At 40.2% G+C, this 11,859-nt stretch overlaps 1 long non-coding RNA gene across 1 annotated transcript; it reads left to right on the top strand.

Annotated features, from left to right (window-relative positions):
• The first annotated feature begins 7,414 nt into the window (after positions 1-7,414).
• Positions 7,415-8,514, top strand: LOC147443752 (uncharacterized). The gene is made up of 2 exons (XR_015190097.1): positions 7,415-7,844; positions 7,972-8,514. It is a non-coding gene; the product is annotated as an uncharacterized LOC147443752 (long non-coding RNA).
• Positions 8,515-11,859: the final 3,345 nt, after the last annotated feature.

The following is an 11,859-nucleotide window of genomic DNA, read 5'->3' as shown; positions in this document are numbered from 1 at the left end:
TTAAAGGGATTGAGACATTTTTTTGTTCCATTGAATAGATTTGTCTCTTCAATGTGATGAATGTTTTGATGTATTGATACAACAGCTTGTAATAATGAAACAACTTCTCTTCTTTCTCGATCATTTTGTTGATCAGTAGAGTGAAAACAGGGTTTCTAGTTTAGAAATTCTTCAGATCTCCCAAATAGCTAGCATTTGGTAATCACATGGAACATGGGCATTGTCGTCAGGTAAAGTGAGTTTGAAGATAAGAGTACTATGGAAGGAAGGAAAATATTCAATTTCCTTCAATTTCCTTTCACAAAGGACTTTGATGACAATGATCCTTATGGTGATGAGAGTGAATGAATTAGATGCTCACACAGCTAGGCAAGAGGAAACCTTGAAGTTGGCTCCAATTATGGTTCCATGGAACTAGTCATCATGGTCTTTGAGTTTGTTTGTGGGATTAGTTTTCAACACTCAAAAATCCTCTTGCGCTTCTACAATTTTCTCTAGTAATAAACAATGTCTAAAGGGAATTGCTCGATTATTTTGTTGCTCGGAAATACTTGCTCGCTAATTCGTATAACCCCCCAAATATTAGCCCACTTTGTGACCAAGCATGGATCATGATCCATGTACCCCTCCAAGATTCTTAAACCAACATGTTACTTATAGTCCAAACTGAAACTTTCAAGTCATTTGGATATTAAAATCCTCGTGAGAATCCCAAATTTCTCCAAGTCTGCAAAAGAAAAAAAAAGCAAAAATTGACTTGACTTACAGACCAAAGATCCAAACCCAAAAAGTTTCCTACCATAGCATCTACTAATCATGATAAACTTGATGGTACCAAGAAAACGCAATTTGGCTTCAAAACATGGATCGTGATCCATGTACCCCAACCAAACTATTCTCTAGTGCTTGTAGTTGTCTTAGACACACTGGTGAAGTTTTGTCAAATTTGGATCACATTTGCTTGAGTTATGTCCAATTTTTAGTTTATGGTCAATTTTGCATGATAGTAGATTTTTTGACAGGTTTGTAACTAAATTCTTGGCACTAAAAGTGATGTATTTTATTAGCAGAATGCCTTAAAGACATGTACCAAAGGGGTCGGGAGATGCTCCTTATGAGATTGTAGATGTTTCATCAAATGAGAAAGCACATGTCAAAGATGAAGACTTGGAGCAGATCCCAACAAATATCTTCATTGTGAAATTCCAAACTACAAATTGAACCAAAGTCAAAGCAACCATATTCCCAAAGGAGCCTTGGACTCTACACCAATAGCCCAAAGTAATTGATGGTGTTAGATGCCTACAGATGGACAATTCCTTCCGCTTGCACCATGGGGTACATATTTCCAAAGAGCACACGAGTTTTTGTCCACCATACAGTACAATGGAGAGGAAACCCTTATAGATGAAGATGGAGCTACCGTGCTGGTTAAAATTACGAATAAAATAATCTACCAAGCACTTCACTTACATGTGGGCCATCACACTTTGCTCTGCTCAAGACAGAGGAGATCGACAATGACAAAGCATTCATCAAGCAGCAAGGCCACAAGCTCACCTACAAAGATTTGATCTATGCCAAAATGGATCTTCCATTGTGGCTAATCTCATAGCATCTCAAAGTATAGAAGCCATCAAGATATACAAAGCCATCCTCCATCTGGTGGTGCTCATGGCCATTGGATTATCAAAGCACTATGTCATCAAGTGCGACATTAGCAGCTACATTTTGGAGAGTCTTATCGAGGCCAACTTTAAGAGAAACAAGAAAAACAAAAGCTACATGAATGTTGGACCAATGCTAACTCGCATTGCATACCAAGCTTTGGGTATGATCAACGTCCTCCTAGAGGTAGAATCACAATTGGATTTACTACACAAGTCCAAGCATAATGTGCAAGCTGTAAGGAGTGCTTGAATGACTCCTACCAAAAGAAGGACACATGGATCGAGCTCCAAGGCACCTACCACAGATCTTGTCAGGAGGAAACCATAGCAAGAGTAACACATTTCAAGGACACAAGTACAAAGGTCCATGGAGGAGGCTCAGAGGCTTAGAGTAGAAATACTAGTAAAGAGGGAAGAAGAGAAAAAAAAATTTGTAGAGACACAACAAGTTTCATCCTCGGATTCAACTGATATAGGGTTAGATGCAAGACTATGGAATCTCAAGGACGAAGGAAGACAAACTGCAAGAGATAGCCTCAAGTTGGCAGATACACAAAGACAAAGAATTCACCCCAATCTAAAATGTAAAGCTAAACAAAGAGAAGTGTTATCATATACATGTGGTAGTGATGTGTGTAAACACACAAGGACCACCGGGGCATTTTTTCCCTCTTTAGGAGGTTTTTCCCCCCGAGCATTGTATATACGCCCATCACTCTAGGGCTATCTATCTTTCCATTGCACACTAAGTAACACACTCTCTATTGTGTGCCTTGAGCTTTCTTCGTCTTCTCCAAGCTGTGTGCGTTTCTCTGCAACCCTAATTCCAAAAATTGGTATCAGAGCAGGTTGCGTTCTCCCGAGCTTAGTTGCCAACTGCTCCAGCACACGCCTGTTCACTTTCTCCGATTACAGTGAGGTTTGGTGAGCCTTCGCAGGTCGAAAAATAATTTGGGATAGCTCGTAGAGCTAAGTCTGCTCAGATTTATGATTCGGGCTCATTTCAGCCTCCGTTTCCACTACAGGCAGGTCTGCACAGGCAATTTCGTCATTTTGTGCAGAATTTTTGTCTCAGTGCTGTTTTCTGCATAACAGGTGCCTTACAATCTTCTACGGTTTGTGCTATATAGCACGTGTTGTTCCCGCTCCATTTCTCCTACTTTCGGGTAGTTTTCACATCAGGTGTAGGATTTACCATGGCTGACAACAACAACACAGATGTGTTCAAGATGTTTGATGTTGAGGACAGGTTGGATGGGGACAATTACCCTATGTGGGCTTATATGATACAACACGTTCTTGTGTCAAAGGGCGTCTGGAATATTATGCAGGGCATTGATGTACGTCCTTGTTCTGAGGATGTAAGCGATGTTGAGGATGTTGCAGGTCTTGCTGTAAGGATTGCTGCAGTTAGAGTTGTTTTGCCTACGGCAAAACAAGCTCGTTGGGATATTAAAGATATGCAGGCTCATGCATTGATTGCGTTGTTTGTGAAGCGCACCATTGTTCCTCACATTTGTTCAACAAAATCTGCAAAACAAGCTTGGGATATTCTATCAGGTCTTTATGCAATTCGCAATGAGGCTAAAATTGCTTTGATGCGTTGTCGTGCTGCGACACGTACATAGTGGGAACGCATGCTACAAGATTTATCTTGTAACTTTTTAGATACATAGTTATATTTTCTATAATGTACATATGCATATTTAAGTATAATAATATGTTTTCTATCTCATGCTATTATTTATCTTAAGGGTATCCTATTCTTACTTTACCATCAGAAAATACTATGGGAAAAGCGTCAATAGCTCCGCCTCTTTAACTTGGCGCAAAAAGCATTGATTCTTTATTTCTACTATCTCATTATCATCTCACACCCTAGCTAGATCCTATATCTAGGGTAAACTCCAATATATATATATTCTATGTATTTTTTATATTTTTCTTATATTTCTTTATAAATAGCTACTAGTGGGGAATCAAATCCTAGTGGGACACTAGGTGGCATGATTTCAAAGATACACTTATTTTAATGCATTATTGCAAGCATGATTACAAAGCTTTGTCAAGGAGCAATGCCATGCTTTCATATGGCATGAGGTGTCCTTTGGAATCAAATGAAAGTCTAGGCTAAGGGGACCGCAGGAAGACTTTTGCTGCCAGAAATGGACCCTATTTTGATGATTTTTTTGCACAAGGTTCCAATCCGAATTGGAAAATGCATATAAAAAGGAAGTCGTAGGTAATGAACTGAAGTTTTTGCCCATATTTTTACTTTTTTATTTGGAGCCACAGTTGAGGAGATATGATCAAAATACTGGACCCCAGTCTGCCCACATCATGCAGGGACAGCTCATTTCCAACTTTTTCAGTTTCTGTTCACACTGGCTCTTCTCTTCTTGTGTAAACCCTTGGGGGTTCCCTTCACCTATAAAAGGGGATCTCTTCTTCCTTGAAAGAAACTCAAGCATTCTGCAAGCCATTGATGAGAGGAATTCATGAGGGAGTGTGTAGTAATGCTTAATTATACTTAGCCATTAACATACGCCTAAGCCTACACTTTCTCCTAGAAGAAGACTAGCCATTCTTGCAATAAGCTAACCTTGGAAGATCAACTCTAATCAAAGAAGGTCTTGCACTTGGTGTATCAATCAAAGTGGAATTATCCACTCTTCTTCTCTCTCTATCAATAATGGTGCCGAAGGGTTTGTCAAGTAAGATGTGTTCTACATTGATGTTTTCTTGATTTCTTTTTGTTTTCTTTTTCATCTCTTATCCAATATATATATATATATATATATATCTAATCTCATCTCCTTAACCAAACCTATCTCTCTCATTCTTAGTAATTCATCCTCTCTACAAATTCGAAGTTCTGTTTGCTACAGGTACATCTCTCCCCGTAGTATCCTTATTGCCTACAGGCAAGAATAGGGCTTGGGAGGGAAACTTTTCATCTCTTCACTTCTCTCATATCTACATTTCTCACATACTATCCTAGATGAATAATCCACATGATGATAATTTCTATCGCTTTCACTCTGTACGATCTATTAGAATTAACATATGGATTAGCCATAAAATACACTTTCAACAACGTATAGTGTTTCTCTTTGGCCCAGAAAGGCTCAATGAAATACTTCTATCACCAGATCCCATCATACTACCTCTCATAGACTATAATTTTTCTTTTGATGTAAGCGTAGTTATCTTGCTATGAACCAAGAGGATTTGTACACACAATTAATCCCAATCACTAGACAAAATATATATATTATGGTAAGCACAAAAGTACAATTCCAAAGAACAATTCGTAGCCTATTTGGTCAGCCAAGATTCAATGTCATTAACTCATCTATTAACCCTTTCATACTACCCATGATCCGATATAACCATAGCCTTGATCTTTTCATCTTTGTGTTGTTTTGACATTCTCTTTTGTGTTCTTTCTTTGTGTGTGTGAGTGCAAGAGAGAAAGAGTGGGTCTTCTTTGATTGCACTTCTTTCCAAACCCTAGTCTTCATGGCATCTATGGTTTAACTCCTTCATATAGTTTTTGTTGAGTTCTCCTCACAGCCATAAGCCCGGTGCTTTCTTGGCAAGACCGTAAATTTCTCGACATATTTTTGGTGAACCCGACACGAAACGGCCAGGGTGAGAGTTTGTGTGTAACCATGGGTGATCATGTTGAGCAACAGGGTATGCATTTTGACCCAGCAACAATGCAAATGTTTCAAGCATTTGCAATGTTCATGCAACAACAACATGCTTCTGAAAGAAGGGAGATTTTAGCAACGAAGGCCATACAAGCGGTTGTCAACAAAATCGATCAGTTCAATGGCAAAGATGTAACCAAGTACTTACGCGAGTATGTGAAAGAGATGGAGCTACATCGCGTGTCAGAAGGTGAGATGATTCAAAGCTTTGAGCTAGTTGTTGCTCCAGAAATTAGGGAGCATGTAAGGGCAATTAAAGATGGGCATGGGATAAATTGGAAAGAACTCAAAGTAGCTTTAAAGGAGGAATATTTCATGGAGGACTCGGAGAGAGTGACCAAAAGGACATTCCTAGAATGGGTAGTCAAGCCAAAGCAAGGACTATCAATAACAAAGATACTTAGGGAATTTGAGTGGCGCTATGCACAACTCACAAGGACGAAAGGGCCACACTAGATGCAGAGAAGACAGATCTTTTCTTACAAGCTGCAGGTAAAGAGTTTCAAAAAAATTTGGAGCTTCTTCTTGAAGATAAAGATGCTGAGCAAGGACTAAAGACCGACTGGAATGAGGTTGAAGGTGCTGTCTCATTGCTTGCCAAACGACAAAGAGGAAGGGACAAGATGGTAGTAAACAATACAAGTCCTTCCACCTCAACTTCTGACAAAATGGTAAAGCCTACTTTTATCGCTCCTAAGTTTGATGAGTCCATGCTAGATGAGCTTGTGAAGGGAATGCGTGACTTGAAGGTGAAGCTTGCAAAGCTTGAAGAAAAAGGCCAACCATCCGGGCCACTTCCTAGGCAAAGACAACAGCCCAAAGAAGGGTTTGTTAATAGATGTATTTGGTGTGATAGTACAGACCATGTAAGAAGGGATTGTGATGATTTTAGTGATGCTTTGTCAAAAGATGTTGTCTTTTTTAAGAGAGACAGGTCTACCCTTGAGAACTAACTTTGGGAAGGGGGGAATGCAAACCTTAGTTGAAGATATGGCAACTAACCGTGCCAGCTCTTCAGTTGAGGCAGCTACTTATGGAGTAAAAATTGAGCACCTTAATGATGAAGAGGCGAGTGACCATCATGGCCAAATTTGGCCAAATGTCATGCAATTAGCTAAAAAAAGACATATTTAGGAATTATGAGAAAAATGCACAAAAACGGGACAATTCTTCTCGTTCTCTATTTCTCGAGAAGATGTATGTTCTAGGAAGTTCATTGTGTTTGTATATAGCTTTTAGTGGTTTTCATGCACTAGAAAGATCACACACGACGTTAAGATTTTGAATCTCAAAACTACAAACTTGTTCAGATTTGACTACTCTTGAACCTTCCTTCTCAAGTACGATTCTCTAGGAGTAGACATTGTGTCAAAACAGAACTTCAGACCCAAAGTCTAAGTTGAGCCTTGCCAAATGTACATGGTATTCAACCGTGTGTCTGTCCTTGTCATGCTGACAAAGACAAAACAAGAAGTGTTACAATACAAAGTCGTGGGGATTAGCTTTTTCACATTAATTTAGACATTATTATTGATGACAAAAATCCACATTTCAATCCTCCTATCGTTTAGAGCCAAATTGTTGTGATGAGAAAATATTGTGCCTCTCCCTCAAACTTGAGATGACGGACCATTATATAAGCACTCTATAGTGGAGAGTCCAAAGTCCAGAGCATGCTCCCACATTGTAGAGTCCAAACGCCACATGAAACTCCTCTAGTTGAAAGGCTAAAGCATTCCATACCTACCAGCAGTTTGGGCGGCCTCAACCCCTGGAATAGGACTATGTCCAAGGCCTCTATCAATTAAAAGCATGCATGGTTGTTGAGCTCCTGATTAGTAGCTTTTGAGACCAATGATGTAGCTACGTTCTTGCTTTTGAGAGCGGTGATGTGGCCATGTTCTTGATTTCAATTTGTTGTATGAGCTGTGCGTATTCACAAAAATGAGCGTTGGACACCTTGGGTGAACTGTAGCCAAAAAGCTTGAGGTGGCATGCAATGGAAGGCAATGTGAAGTCATAACCCGCCCCTCCGCACTAAGGCTTGCTGTTCGAACTTGAGGCCGAGCCTTTTCAAAAAATGAACACTATATTAGAAAGGCATAAAGGTAAAGAAATATGGAAACATGAAGAATCTGGGAATTGGCTTTAATTTGAATTTGACGGTCGTCAAAGATGACGATCGAGAGCGGGGCACGCCGTCATTGCTCGACAAGCTTATGACACCTCCTCATCGACTTGCTTCCTCCTCATCGAGTTGCTTCAGCTTCCCATTCCTCACGGAGGTGACTCGAGCTTCTGGTCACTTTGTGTGTCCAAAATTTTCTCTTGCAGACAAGCTCTCCCTACTCGCAGAGGGTGCGAACTGCATGATGCGCGCTCTTCAATCCTACTTGTGTACTGCGATGGCACAAGCTATTCCACTCTGCTGATTGGATTCGGGCTCCTGCTTATGAAGGTATAGCTTATTTTTCTTGCTTATGTCGCATGCTTAGAGAAGACAAGAGCTTGGATGTGAAGGTGCTCAAAAAATGCATACCAGTTTGAGGGCAATCATGGATTGAATCATCTGTAAGCTCTTTCAGAGATTGGATCATCAGCGGGCTCTCTCATAGATCTTCCCACAAAGAAGCGGCCTGTCATGCCGAGAGCTCTCACAAAAGTGCAGACTTGTGCAAAGTGTCCTGAGGTGTGGTTGACATGGTACATGAAGGCATCGCAGGTGAGAGGGCCAGTAACTATACCTGATGCGAGCTAAAGCTGTTCCTATGCAGCCCGTCTTCCACCATCTGTATTGCAAAGCCAGCCTGCACATAGAAGCCTGCAGGTGTAGTTGGCATGGCACATGAGGGCGTCGTACGCGGAGATCAAGGCCGACAGTCACTCTTCATGCAGGCTAATGAGCTCGTCTTCCACCGCCTTCACTGCAAAGCCTGCTGCAGCTACTCACCTTCTTCTACTTCCATTTCTATTATACTATAGTCTTTCTCAACTGCCATTTCTATTATTATAGTCTATAGTATACTACAATCCAATCACGCTATAGCACACGAGAGCTTAGATCTAAAGTTGCTCACATAAAGCACACTATCTTCAGGACAATCACAAAATGAAGGCCACTTTATGTTGCTTTGCTGTCAATGGTTGTCATTGTTCCTTGCCTAGTGTCCAAGGCTTTGTATCACATGTTAACGCCTTACTTCTTAGATAGTGTGCATTGGAAAGAAGCTCAACTATCGCGTCTTGTCTTGAGCTTCTCACACATCGACACTCATATGGGTGGGAGACAGCTTGTTTAATTTGACAAATTACATAAGAGACTGATCTGATAATATCATGCTGACCTACTTGAGTCACACTATTCCTCATGGTGATACAAAAATATTTCTCCGCTTACAACAAGCTTTTGTGAGAAAATGGTGTAGGGAGTCAAAGCACTTGGAAGGCACAATGCTAGCAAGATATTTCTAGTAGAGAAAAGCCTAGCTAGCCTCTCTCTCTCTCTCTCTCTCATCTATTTCATATTTCCCTTTCCATATCTAGCAATGGTAGAGGCTCTAACTTAAGTTTGAGCCTCCATGCCTTCTTCTATTTGGTAGGGGTTTAGCCTCTACCATTTTTGTATCTAGCAAGGGTAGAGGTTCGAACTTAAGTTCGAGCCTCCACGAATTCTTCTATTTAGCCTTTACAATTTTTGTATCTATCCAAGGTAGTTCGAGCCTCCATGCCTTCTTCTATTTGGTAGGAGTTTAGCCTCCATTACTTCTTCTATTTGGTAAAGGTTTAGTCTCTACCATTTTTGTATCTAGAAACGGTAGAGGCTTAAACTTAAGTTCGAGCCACCATGCCTTCTTCTATTTGGTAGGAGTTTAGCCTCTACCATTTTTGTACCTAGCCATGATAGAGGTTTGAACTTAAGTTTGGGCCAAGTGCATGTGGAGGCTCGAACTTAAGTTCGAGCATGCACACCTTTTCATGCATACCATGAAAGAGGCTCGATATTTTTGAAAGTGCTTGTTATATATAAAACCTCTATGCTGGGTAGCTTGGTTTCCATGCATAAATTCACTTTTTCACCTCTAACTGGAACCAAATGTATGCTTTTTTGTCTCCAAAAAGGCCACTAGTTTTAACAAATTCTTAACTTTGTATTCGAAAAACTTGTTTAAAGAGAAGTTATAATTGGAGGTAGCAAGCATCCAATTCCTTTCAATAGACCTTTAAGTTCCCTAAATTGAACTCATTAATGAGCGTCAAACTCCTTCTAGTTGACCTCCAAGTGCCCTAAAGTTTGCATTATATTATTACTAGAGCAGAGTTAGCATATTGTTTATAGAATATTATTAAGTGATGGGCGGCTTCAAATAGCTTCAGTATATCAAAATGAAGGTGCTATCTAAAAAAAAGAAAATCGAATTGAGTGTGTCCACAAATAGATGATAGATCAAACTGCACAAAAATATTAAGTTTGTGAATATCATTATAAAAAATGGGACTTGATTGCATACGTCTAGAAACAGGATGGAATGATCCTGTGGACTCATTGTCAGTGCATGCCTACATTACAAAATGCCAACAAAATGAGGCGATTGTAGAAGAGAAGCGCAGACGTGAGAATGCTGATGAAGGACCATCAAAAAGAGCTTCCAGAAGTGGGGGAAGAAGCGACTCAATGCCTTTCCAAACACCCTCAACACAAGGAGCGTCTCCACCTGAACTACTCATGGAAGAGTCTACAACAGAAAAGAAGAAAGAGCCAACAAAAGGTAAGACAAAAGGCCCAACTTATAAACTACAATCTGATATTGAGGTTGCTACAGATTTAAAGAAAGTCTTGGAGGAAAGGATCTTGAATAGCAAGATTGAGTTTACTCTGGGAGAAGTTCTTGGCATTGCAAAACGTGAATTGCATGAGGAGATCATTGAAATCATCAAGAGGAAGAGGCAAACCCTTGTTGAAGTTTCTCGTCCATAGGTTGAAGGGGAAACCTCGAAGACACAAGGGATGCAACTGCAAAATAAGGAGGATGATGGAGCTGTGGTAGGATGCTACCAATCTAGTGGGAGAGTGAAGCAAGTGCATTTCTCAAATGATGATGAAGAAGTTGAAGATATTCCTAGGACTTACTATTCACAAAGTCATTCGGCAAGGGCTACTACAGAAACTTTGGTCAAAGGAGGTGATCTTGAAGAGACATTTGTTGCCTTGATTGACCATGGTTCAGAAATAAATGTTTGGAGGTGATAACAACATACAAGTGCCCACCTAGCCAAGGCGCCGTTGAGTCAACCGACCAAAGTTTTGATGTGGTCACATTATTTTTTCGATGTTTAATACATCAAACCCTGTAAAAGCCTAATGTCAATTGTCTATGTCAACAAGTCTGAGTCAAAGATGTAATTTTTCCAGTGATGTATGTAAAGGTCCATGAGAAGTTGGCCGTCGGCCACTTTAGAAAGCCCTAGGTATATAATACACTAAGGTTATTGGGGAAAGGGAGATTGTTTTTTGAAGATAAGAGACTACTGCGTTACGTACAGAGAGCTACCTCTTTGCTCCAACTTGTAATCATCGCTTCTGTGACTACGGTAAGCCAAATTCAGTTTTGTTTCTTGCATTGTGTTCCTCTTACTCTGCTCTTTCATTCAAGTGTAAGCATTCAAGATTCGGTGAAGGTTTCAAACGCGTCCGTTTAGGCCTTAAATCGTTGTTTTGAGTGTTTATATGCGTATTTTATGTTGTTTTGACCCTATGAGAGGCTTTAGGGACCTAAAAACGACCCTTTAGGATCATTCGTTTATTGTTTTTGCGTACTGTGGGACGAACGATCGCGATCGTTGTACCTCTTCAGAATGCTGTGACAGTGATAGGATATGTTTCTGATAGTCCCCTGTAGCTTCTCTTCAAGTTTCATGCAATTCCGATATGATTTGCATGGTGAACGGGCGTGATGACTGTAGAGCTGTGTAGAAGTACATAGGCTGATTACTTGGCTTTAGTGCGATTGATTTGCTTGTAGAGTTAGTAGTTGCACGGACTCGTTTGAAACCTTCACCGAATCTTGAATGCTTACACTGGAATGAAAGAGTAGAGTAAGAGGAACACAATGCAAGAAACAAAACTAAATTTGGATTACCGTAGCCACAGAAGCGATGATTACAAGTTGGAGCAAAGAGGTAGCTCTCTGTACGTAACACAGTAGTCCCTTATCTTCAAAAAATAATCTTCCTTTTCCCAATAACCTTAGTGTATTATATACCTAGGGCTTTCTAAAGTGGTTGGCGGCCAACTTCTCATGGACCTTTACATACATCACTGGAGAAATTACATCTTTGACTCAGACTTGACATAGACGATTAACATTAGGCTTTTACAGGGTTTGATGTATTAAACATCGGAAAAATAATGTGACCACATCAAAAATTTGGCCAGTTGACTCAACAGTGCCTTGGCTAGGTGGGCACTTGTATGT

The sequence above is a fragment of the Adiantum capillus-veneris genome, chromosome 13 (assembly GCF_014529385.1).
Source record: "Adiantum capillus-veneris isolate H3 chromosome 13, ASM1452938v2, whole genome shotgun sequence".
Taxonomy (NCBI): Eukaryota; Viridiplantae; Streptophyta; class Polypodiopsida; order Polypodiales; family Pteridaceae; genus Adiantum; species Adiantum capillus-veneris.
Note: the sequence above shows the minus strand (reverse complement) of the source record. Positions and strands in the feature narration are given on the sequence as shown.